The sequence below is a fragment of the Rattus norvegicus genome, chromosome 15, assembly GCF_036323735.1.
Source record: "Rattus norvegicus strain BN/NHsdMcwi chromosome 15, GRCr8, whole genome shotgun sequence".
Classification (NCBI taxonomy): domain Eukaryota; kingdom Metazoa; phylum Chordata; class Mammalia; order Rodentia; family Muridae; genus Rattus; species Rattus norvegicus.
The window spans coordinates 46,511,883-46,522,511 of NC_086033.1; the positions used below are offsets into that span (position 1 = coordinate 46,511,883).

The 10,629-nt window shown below is 41.9% G+C and overlaps 1 pseudogene; it reads left to right on the plus strand.

Annotated features, from left to right (window-relative positions):
• The first annotated feature begins 8,419 nt into the window (after positions 1-8,419).
• On the plus strand, positions 8,420-9,792 carry Slc25a3-ps1 (solute carrier family 25 member 3, pseudogene 1; annotated as a pseudogene).
• Positions 9,793-10,629: the final 837 nt, after the last annotated feature.

Consider the following 10,629-nt stretch of genomic DNA (forward strand, 5'->3'; position numbering starts at 1 on the left):
CCTAGATGAAACACTTTTCAGGTTCCACTTCTGCAGATTGGAAAGAAAGTTCTCAACATCTGATTCACATGTTGTGAGACTTCAACAGGATAGCATGTCCAGTCTGGAGAGAAACTTCCTAATCTGGAGAGAAGCATATGTGCTTTGGGCTTTCGATGTTTGGACACAGCTTCAGAGATGGAGGGCACTGTGCTGCAGAGATGTCTCTGCTTTGGTCGTTCCTCAGCATTAGACACAATCAGGTTTTATTCGTTTATTGAATGACAATGCTTGACCTGATGCTCACATCTAACCCTCAAAGATAAAAGCCTAGAACAAGGGAAGTACTATTGGTCCCAACAGGAAACAAACTTGTTTTCTTGGCAAAGGTTAGTCCTCAAATAGCTACTTCTGGAACATTGCTTTGTGGGTAGCACCTGGAATTTGAGTTGTCTACTTTCTCACTCTGATGCATTCTAATTAATGCATTCACATCTTTTTTCTGTAATTGTTTCTGTTCTGCTGCCTGGGCAGATGCCTTCCACTCAACTCAGGTAAGAAACAGCCCCACCCACCCCAGGAACCTCAGCTTTATTTGTGGAACTTTATTTTGCACATCTTCGAGTCTAGAATATGTACTTTTTTGCTAGAGAATCAGACAGAATAGTTGAGATTCATTCTGCTATAAACAAGATCTTGCTGAACCACAACATTTGTGCTCTTAGAAGCTACGTTGTACTTCCTTGATTCTTGTAATTGCCTGCCCACACTTGGAAGAGCCAAGTAAATAATATGAGAGACTGTGCAAGACTAGTGGTCCCCAAAGACATTGGTGTGAATATATGTTTCAGACTTTTCAAGGTTTTAAAAGCAACATTCCAACATAGTTTTTATAATGGCAAATTGGAGGTTATTGGTTCTACTGTTGTGCACAAAAAAGGTGAGAACACAGACTCATGGAAAGGGGACATAGACCTTTTATTCCAAGTGTGTTGTGAAGGCATGACAAGCCCTCAACCATAGGGAATGTTAGCTTCATGGTGAAATATATGTAACTTTCTTTTCTTTGATAATATTGAGTCATAGGATGTTTATATGGACAAGATAATGCTCTTGACTTTTCTCAGCCTTTAACAAATCTTTTCTATTAAAGATTCCCTCTCTCTCCCCCTTCTTCTCTCCCCCTTTCTCTCCTTCTTCCCTCCCTTTCTCCCTCCTTCCTTACTTCTCTTGTTACCAAGTGATATTCAGGGTACTTTGGGGGTGACTCTCTTTACTTCCCATTTTTCGATATCTCTTGACAGAGATGTTTGTTTCCTGAGCAAAGTGTCCAAACAGATTCCTAGCAAAATATTGGCAAATGAATTTACTCATTGCCAAGGAGAAGTTGACAAGTTCTGAAGTGGCATGTTTCATGGGTGACTGGTGAAGGGTAGATGAGCCTCAGCTCTCCAAATGTCAGGACAATATGATTTCTTCTAATTATAAGCTCATTCTGGTGTGCCAAGAGAATGAACTCAGTGGGTGGACACAACTAACTGTGTTCACAGGGACACAGTGATTAACAAGCTTCATAACAATGCAACAGAAATCTCACCCCAGCTCTGGTAGTAACAGATGAGAGTGGGCGGGAAGTTGAAGTGATTTATCAAAATTTGTCCAGATTTTTTAATATGTTACATTCAAGCCAGGCTTTATCAGAACTGCCTGGACTAGTTGGGTTGCTGGTGGATAAAAATGAGTTTTATTGGACACTTGGTCATTTTATTCGATCCTGAATATTTTTCTTGTGTCAATCACTGAAGAACGTGTTGGTCACAGGTGATATTAGGAACACATGGCTCTACTCTAAGGGGGTCATCATTATGTGTGACTAGCCAGTCAAAACAACCCTTTTAAAGATTATTTCTAACTTATTTTTATCCCAACTTCTTATTGCTAAATCCAATTTCTAATTTAGAAGTCTAAAAAAATGGAAACACAGTCACAGAGTCTCTCTGGCACCAACTAGAATCTTGATATATTTGTCACTAGTTTTTCACAAAGCAATGTCACATACACACACATAGGATAATGGAACTCGGTGCCCAGGGGACCTGACTGTTGAGTGAAATAACTCTCCCACTCCTATAACAAAGTGATTATCATTACTGTTTTGGACTCTTTAAAGATGGAGACAGACCATTATCTCTCTGAAGGTCGACTCTGGGGACTACTGAACTCTAGTCAGATTTGCCCCAGAAGATAGAAGTTACCAGAATGTAGAAAGCTTTATAAACTTCCTGTGGGAGTAGTTTGCTCCAAAGAGCTTTTCAGTTACACTTAGAGGTGAGAAGGGTGGGTTAAGGTGTTAAAGATAACCCAGCCTTTAGGGTTCTGAATGTAAGTAGGACATAGCATGTGAACATCACTGCAAAGATTGATATCTGATGGGCCAAAGAGATGGCTTGAGGGTAAGCGAACCTGTTGCTTATGCAGAGGATACAGGTTCCCTTTCCTGTGGTCACATCGCTATTTTAACGTGTTTCAAGTCCAATTCCAGAGAGTGTCATGCTCTCTGCTGGTCTCTGTGAGCACAGCATACATAAGCATATGTAGGCAAAAGCAGGCATAAATGAGAAATAAATCTTAAACCAAAGCGTTAAATGTCTACTCTTTTACTTGTCAAATCTTTTGTGTGTGTGTCTTACAGACCTGCCAACTGAGTCAATATGACTATTTTAGTCTTCACTGCTAAAAATAGTAATAGCAGTGGGAACTCACCATTTTTTAGGAACATGGGACTTGTAGTTATTTGTTCTGTGAGTTCTACAATCATAATTTTATTTAAGTCACCCTGGAATGCAACATAGAAAGAAGCAGGCAACTTTGGTCAGAATGACGCTTGCAGGAAGGTTGTGATGTGTCCCGCGCGCGACTTCCCACCGGCAGGAAACACTCGGGTACATAGAAATCCTTATTGTGACCAACTTTATTAATCTTAGAAGAGGAAGCACCCGCCGTGCCAACATGGCGCGCTTATAAACACCCTAGTGCGGCGCACCCACACCTGATTGGTTGTTTACCCATGATCTCATAAGGCATGCCCCGGAGTGGGCAAAGACCTGGCATGAAGGCACTCTTGCACATGTGCATAGTTAACTTCCTGAAAGGGAGCTGGCTGGCGCGGCGAAGGCTGGCGCCATCTTGTAATGGCGGAGGCTATCCTGGCCTTCCACGTGGGGCGCAGTGGAAGCCAGCGCCATCTAGTGGTGGCGAATGTTATTGCGGCCCTCTACATCTCACCCTTATAATTTATATTATTTTATAGCAGTCATGATCACCCTATCGCGTGCAATGAGGAAACCTCAGCGATGTGGAAGGGCTGATCAAAGGAACAATGAGTCTCTCTCATCCCAGTGTAATGGATCCACAGATCCATGGGGTGCAGGAGCAGAGAACTCAGATACAGAGAGAGTCCCTTTCCTCCCAGTGCAATGGATCCACAGATCCATGGGGTGCAGGAGCAGAGAACTCAGATACAGAGAGAGTCCTGAGCAAGATAACCAAATTCCAGGGGAGGCCCCTTGTACAATGGCCACAAGTGCTTGAGTGATAACGGCCTTGTCACGTTTCTGTTGAGATCTGAGTTTGCAAACCAACCATAGTATGAACACTGATCCACAGCATAGGGCTGCACCAGACAGAGCCACTCCCGATAAGTAGTGGGCACCTCATTTGGTCTTCCTCAGCTGTTACCATCAAGGGCCGTAGTCAAGCCGCTCCTATAATAAAATTTAGAATTCCCAATTGTTAGTAACTACTCCAGAAAGTTCACCCCACTGTACTTGTCTAACAATAGATTGGGGGAGGATAACTCCAGACACTGCAGACACAATGTCTGCAGCAGTAATGGCTGCTACAATAGCAGCGAAAGTGTCAAGGTCTTTTCCAGGACAGTTCAGGATCAGTCATTTTTCTCTGGAACAACCAGCAGACAATGGAACCATTTCTGAGATCTGCATAGCCAGGACAGAGTTCCCCAGTCTACTGTAGCTTTACGCAGGTAGCATTCCTGTAAAGCTACAGTCTGTAAAATGACCAGTTAAGGCAGCAAGAGTCACCAGGGAAAATGAAGGGGGCAGCAACGGCTGGAGTCCAGTCTTCTCCAGCAAGCAGCAGTGTACAGAGGGTCAGAGAGCAGGCCATAGTGGGACGGGACACACGCAGCGGTAACACTGACTGTAGCAATGGCAAAATCTCTGTGATGACAAAAGGTAAAGGGGAATCTTTCATCTTCCTCTCAGGGCAGAGGGATGACTCCAGGGACCCGAACCATGAGAGCTGAATAACCAGGATCAGCAAGTCTCAGCAACCACTCAGGCAGCTGGCACACTCTTGTAGAATCCTGTAGAAAAAACACAAACATTCCCTCTTCCCCATATAAAATATCTGGACAGGATCATGTCAATAAGTGGATCTCTCTATTTCACCTAGGCAGAAGTATGCCTAGTTGTAGGGTGCCATAAACTTTGGCATCCAAAATTTTAAAATTGAAATAAAAGGAGCATTATTTAGCATACAGAGATAGCTCCCCCTTTTTATTTATTAAGATATATTAAAGATATTATTTATTAAGGTAAGTCCTCGAGGATTAAATTGAGGACACTGAGCACTTGTATTTATAAATTGACTTGTATACCAAATTATTGTCTCCAGCATTATTGTTTTGGATATATAAAGAATGAGATTTTTTGACTAATTGTTCTTATGTAAGGCCTATAATCTGTCTGGTATCTTGTCCTCCCTTGCTAAAGAGCCCAGGCAATCCAGTTTGAGTTCTTAAATGTCCTATAAAGGAACAGTATTTAGTGCTCTTAACCACTAAGCCATTTCTCTAGCACCGCACAAACTTTATTTACCTAAACATAAGCATTAATTAGAAATGTCAAATCTTGTAAATATCGTCTAGATTCAGTCTTACTAGAAATCCCTGAGCTGGCAGGGTGAGGCTGGGAGTTGAAAGTAAGCAAATGGAGTCTTCCTCGTTTCATGAGGGTGTGTTATCAACTCCATTACCATTTTCAAAGAGCTGGGTCTATGGTTTTGTTTAGTTGTCTGAGCCAGAGCACTGAAAGGACAGTGAGTTGTCAGACAATTTACACTGAAATCACTCACTGATTTTAAGTAGAAAACCTGTCTCTAATAAAGCATTAAGTAATTGAAATCAATTGTAAACCACAAGCCACACATTGGGTATCAGTATGTGAATTGAAAGTTTGATTTAAAAACAGTGACTAAACTACAGAATTTAATAATCTGTGTTGAAGCAATAGAAACTCAAGAGAATAAACAAGTGATCCAATCATATATGTAGCCTTTTCATTAGATGAACCACCTATAAATACAGTAAGCGCATTTCCTATGGGTTGTATGCACAAATATACAGGAAGTACAAAAGCATGTAAAGAGTAAAATTATCAATTTCGTCTGAAAAATTTGTATATGTAATAGGCCAAATATCAGTATTTTGTAATAACCAATTAACTGTTGTTTGGAATAAGATGTTTTACCAGGTTTCTTTTCAAAATACTTCTATGACTCCAGTCCACAACTCTGTACTAACACAGCTGAAGCTTTATCTCCAATGTGCATAACAAAGACCTAAGTCCTCTGGTAGGGTGAGGTACTCAGCCAATTAACATATCATTAGAAGCTTAAAATTAGCTTCAAATATTCTTTTTGGTTGTGAGCCTAGCCTTTAACGGCTGAGCCATCTCTCTAGCCCTAGCTTCAAATATTCTTATCTGGAGTAGTGTAACAGCTACTCCCCAAATATCAAAGCTCATTTTGAGAGTAAAGGTTTGTAGTAAAAATTTCCATATACATTGAAAGATTTAAGTTCTAACTTCTTACACTGAAGAAGCAGCAAAATTACCTAATATAAGGCTGTTAGCAATCCTCTAAATCTATCCTGAAATGGCAGTTGGAGTAAGTAAACTGGCTGTAATGTTCTCACAAGTTCCAAAACCTCATCAATCCTTCGTAAATCTTGTAACAATCTCTACCTGTATGATTTTTCCTTAATTAAAAATAAGTTTGAGTTAGTCAATGTAACACTGGCAATCCTAAATCACAATCTTTAAGTTCTCTTTGTAACACCAGAACACAGCCACAAGATCACCTGAGTTCTGAGTAAGTGACTAGGCAGCTGTCCTTAGGGCAGTGGAAATTAGCATAAAAATACCGATAGCTCCAGGGCAAACCACAACTTTGGAAAGCAAAACTCGACCCAACAAACTAGTACAAAGTTTGACTGTCAATTCTTATATATGAACGCACGATGGTGCGGTCTCCAATACCTCAACAAAGAGACAATGTCCTAAATTCTTTTAGAAGCCTGGTTTCTAGGATAATAATTCCATAAAAATATTATTTCAATTTAGACCTGTTTCCCTAGGTTGGCCCATGTCACACGCTATCTAGAATGACTCCATCCAGATTACCAGCTTTATGTCAACTTTCTGTTACCAATATTATACCCTTTTAACCATATCCAATAACTTGAAAGCCAATAGTCCATAACCAAGGCAAGTAGAGCATATTTATACATTTAAAACCAATGAGAAACAAAATTGAAGTGGCTACACATATCTTTAATATTTAGACCAAACACCATTTTTACCTTTTTAGCTATGATTTTAAGAGAAGCACCTTGTCACCTGTTGAGTCAAATAGTAAGTCAGGGATCTCTCTAAGAGAAACAGCTATCAACTCTTGTATCGAAGAAGCTGAGAAGCTGTTGGCGCCTTTAAGATCAGCTCGTGTAGACGCTTAGCCTCTGGGCAGCTTCTCCAGCTAATCTAGACACCTGGCTCCAGGCACAGTGCTTCAAAGACCTGATTGAAACTATTTTTTATTCATTTGTTCCCTTTTGAAATGAGTCAAAACCAAGTCAAGGTGTGAATGACCGGCAGATAAAGTTTTTACCATTTTTTCTTTTGAACATGAAACATAAAACATTTAAACAACGAGAAATAAAAACCACAGACATACACTGACAGACATGGGGACATCCTGGTGCACCAGAGACATACAATAGACAAAGAGGGAAAAAACCAGATGGTGTTCACGGTGACTATCCACTCGAGTGGAGTCGATATGGGCGATGGATTGTCTCAATTCCTGGACTAGTCCACCAACGTGTTGAAACCCAATTCCTGTAAGATACTGAGATATATTATCTGAGCAGAACGACTGACATTTGCCAATGTATGGGAGTGAAACACAGCCCTGAATATATTTACTCACAACCCAATTACATTAACTCCATCAGGCTGTGCACGGGCACTGAGATGTCCTTTTGTTTGATTCTCCCGAATAAATTTTCAGGCGGTCTGCTTCTATCAAATCTGATCAGTATGACTTTGTAAAGCTGTCGCGTCAGTGCAGGGACGCCGCGGCGTCCCCAGAGCCGGCGCCGGAGCTTAAGTACACTTCTAACAGGCACAAAGACAAAATTTTTCTCCCAAAATGCTGTGTTCCTTTTATCTCCTCCCTTCTCCTCACCCAGGGCGTTCTTTCCCCAATCTTTCGCCTCTGGCAGTGGTAAGACTGCAGAGGGGCCTGGTGCTTGAGATCGATCAGGATCCTTTTCTCGTTGCAACTTTTCACTACCCTCTGTTTCTGACACGCTTTGCCCTTCCCCCAACACTCTCCACTTTGCTGTTACAGCTGGGCAGTTCCCACGCGACCTCTGATGCCGTTTGGCGGTAACTAGAAACTCAAAGGTCAATAGAAACAACCCGAGGGCTGCCAGAGCAACCATAGCGGCTCCTGCCGCGTCTGGCAGGGGACTGAGCTGGAACAGATCAAGGCTAAACATAGTCTCTCAGAGTCTTACCCGCATCCCACAGCTTCTGGACTTCTTCCGTGAAACGGAGCCTCCTCTTGGCACCGGCGATGATGTAGCTTTTTTGTCCCGGGTTTCGGCACCAAATATCCCGCGCGCGACTTCCCGCCGGCAGGAAACACTCGGGTACATAGAAATCCTTATTGTGACCAACTTTATTAATCTTAGAAGAGGAAGCACCCGCCACGCCAACATGGCGTGCTTATAAACACCCTAGTGCGGCACACCCACACCTGATTGGTTGTTTACCCATGATCTCATAAGGCACGCCCCGGAGTGGGCAAAGACCTGGCATGAAGGCACTCTTGCACATGTGCACAGTTAACTTCCTGAAAGGGAGCCGGCTGGCACGGCGAAGGCTGGCGCCATCTTGTAATGGCGGAGGCTATCCTGGCCTTCCACGTGGGGCGCAGTGGAAGCCAGTGCCATCTAGTGGTGGTGAATGTTATTGCGGCCCTCTACAGTGATGTTCACATGTACAAGAGTGTTTCAAATAGTTTGTGTAGGTGAAGGGCACGCTCTTCCAAAATGGATGAGATTCGGCCTCTTTATGAGCTGCATGTTATTTGGCCCATGCACTGCATGCCACCTTGTGGGTGTTCTCCATAGCAGGCAAGAGGATGTTCTCATCCTTGACTCACCTGGTGGGGAGGAACCCCTTCAAAGCCCCACACCTGCAGGTGGTACATAATGGGATCTTGGGTCTCTGGGCCTCCCCTGACGTTCCCTGCACCTGGCAGCCTCTGCCTTGAAAGGGTACTGCTGTGAATTTGGCTCTGTGGAGTATTTTGTGCTGTGTGGTTTTGGTGGTGTCTTAAACTGCAGGCTGATGTACTCTGCTATTGTTCCCTTGGATTTAATAAAATGCCTCATGCAGGGGGACTCTCAAAAGCGGAGGGGCACATTTTATGAATTCTGTTATACCAAAAGAAGACAGTGTTCATGGTTTGGCTAAAGGACCAGTGTTGGGGATTGGTTCTAATGCTTTGAATTAATCCTGCCTCCCAAATTGGGAATCTGAGTGTCCAAATGCTGAAGGTCCTTGTCCCCAATTGGTTTTTGGTTGATCAGTAAACAGCCAATGGTCAATGAGTAGGCAGTTAGACTGAGGTGAGACCTTTGGATTTGTGTGAGCTAGGAACTGAAGGGGAGGAGAGGTGGAGTATCATGATTTGGAGGGAGATGGATCAGATTTAGATCTGCAGAAGGAAAATCATCCAAAATGGAGGTGAGAAGGAATGCAGCCCCAAAGGACTACTCAGAAGTGTCTTTGGCAGCAAAGACTAGGGAGCCACCCAGAAGGAGCCAGGGAAACAAAAATAAAATATAGAATTAGAAGGCATTAGGTCAGGATTACAGTAGGGAAATGTGTGCTAGCTGTGGGGAGGAGGAGGATTAGAACTGCTCAGCTTTTGAGATAGATAAGGCATTTAAAATTAACTGATATGTGTGTGTGTATGTGTGTGTGTGTTTCATTTGTGAATCCAGAGGTCTCTGGGGGGTGGCTGGGAGTGCAATCTGCTGGAGCACAAAGGAGTATAGCTAACTCACCAATACAGACCAGCCAACTTTGATTGGCTATTCCATGCAAGGGCTCTGCAAGTTCAACTTCTATGACATCTTCAAAGCCATATATACCAACAAACTTGGTGAGGAAAACAACTATTTATGGCACACGACAATATATCTAGCTGATTCTGACAGTGCTGATTTTTGTGCCAACACTGCCCTGGGTCCTATGGAAGCTGCTAAAATTTGGATTGAAACCCAGTCTTGTCTATGCTAACACATTGATGAAAGCCATTTCCTAAATGTAGGGAGAACAAGGCTTAAATGCATTCTACAAGGGTATTGCTCTTCTGTGGATGAGACATATCCCACACACCATGATGAAGTTGCGTGGTCCATGTATGACTCTCTGAAGAAGCACTTGGGTTAACTGAGTAGACACATGAAAGTCACATGGACTGAATTTGCTTGTTGATTGGTATTGAAGAAAGAGCAAAGGAACATTCATAGATTTGATGTGCAGAAAATCATCTGTTCCTGATATAATTACTGTATTATCTTCAGACCTCAAGGCAATGAGATGGGAATCATAGAGTAAGATTCCAGTTCTTCTCTGGTCTTTGCATGTGACTCTGTGTGTGCACCCACATAGTTAAATGCATGGATGACACAACCCAACACACACACACTTTGATGTTGGAAATTATATGTACATTTAAACATATATTTTTTTATTCATACATTGGGTTTATTATGACAAATGTACAATAGGTTTTTGACATCTCCACAGGCAGGGTAAACACCTTGCTAAGCATTATTACTGCATGGATATTGGGGAGTATTGTATGGAATATAAAATTACTTTATGGTACAGTAATAGTAAAAAACTTTATTTATTCTATGAAATAAAAACAGATTCATTAAAATGTGATATGGCATATAGACTTCTAGATGTAAGTGAACTTTTAATATACATAACTTATTACGCATAGGATTCTGTCTGTAATTGAATCACTAATATTTCCAAACATCCACTTTCTCAGAACATGAATGCTACTTCTAGATATAGTAGTATATAAATAGAAATATTTTTAACTATCATTTCTCCCTTGTGTCATTCCCTTTAGGTTCAAGAGTGGAACAATGTAATTTGTATACAATGTGTATCTGTAAGAAAGGAAAGACATAGACAAATCTGATACATGGGGTGATATGTCCAGGTAGTACATTACACAATTATTCCTTGAAAA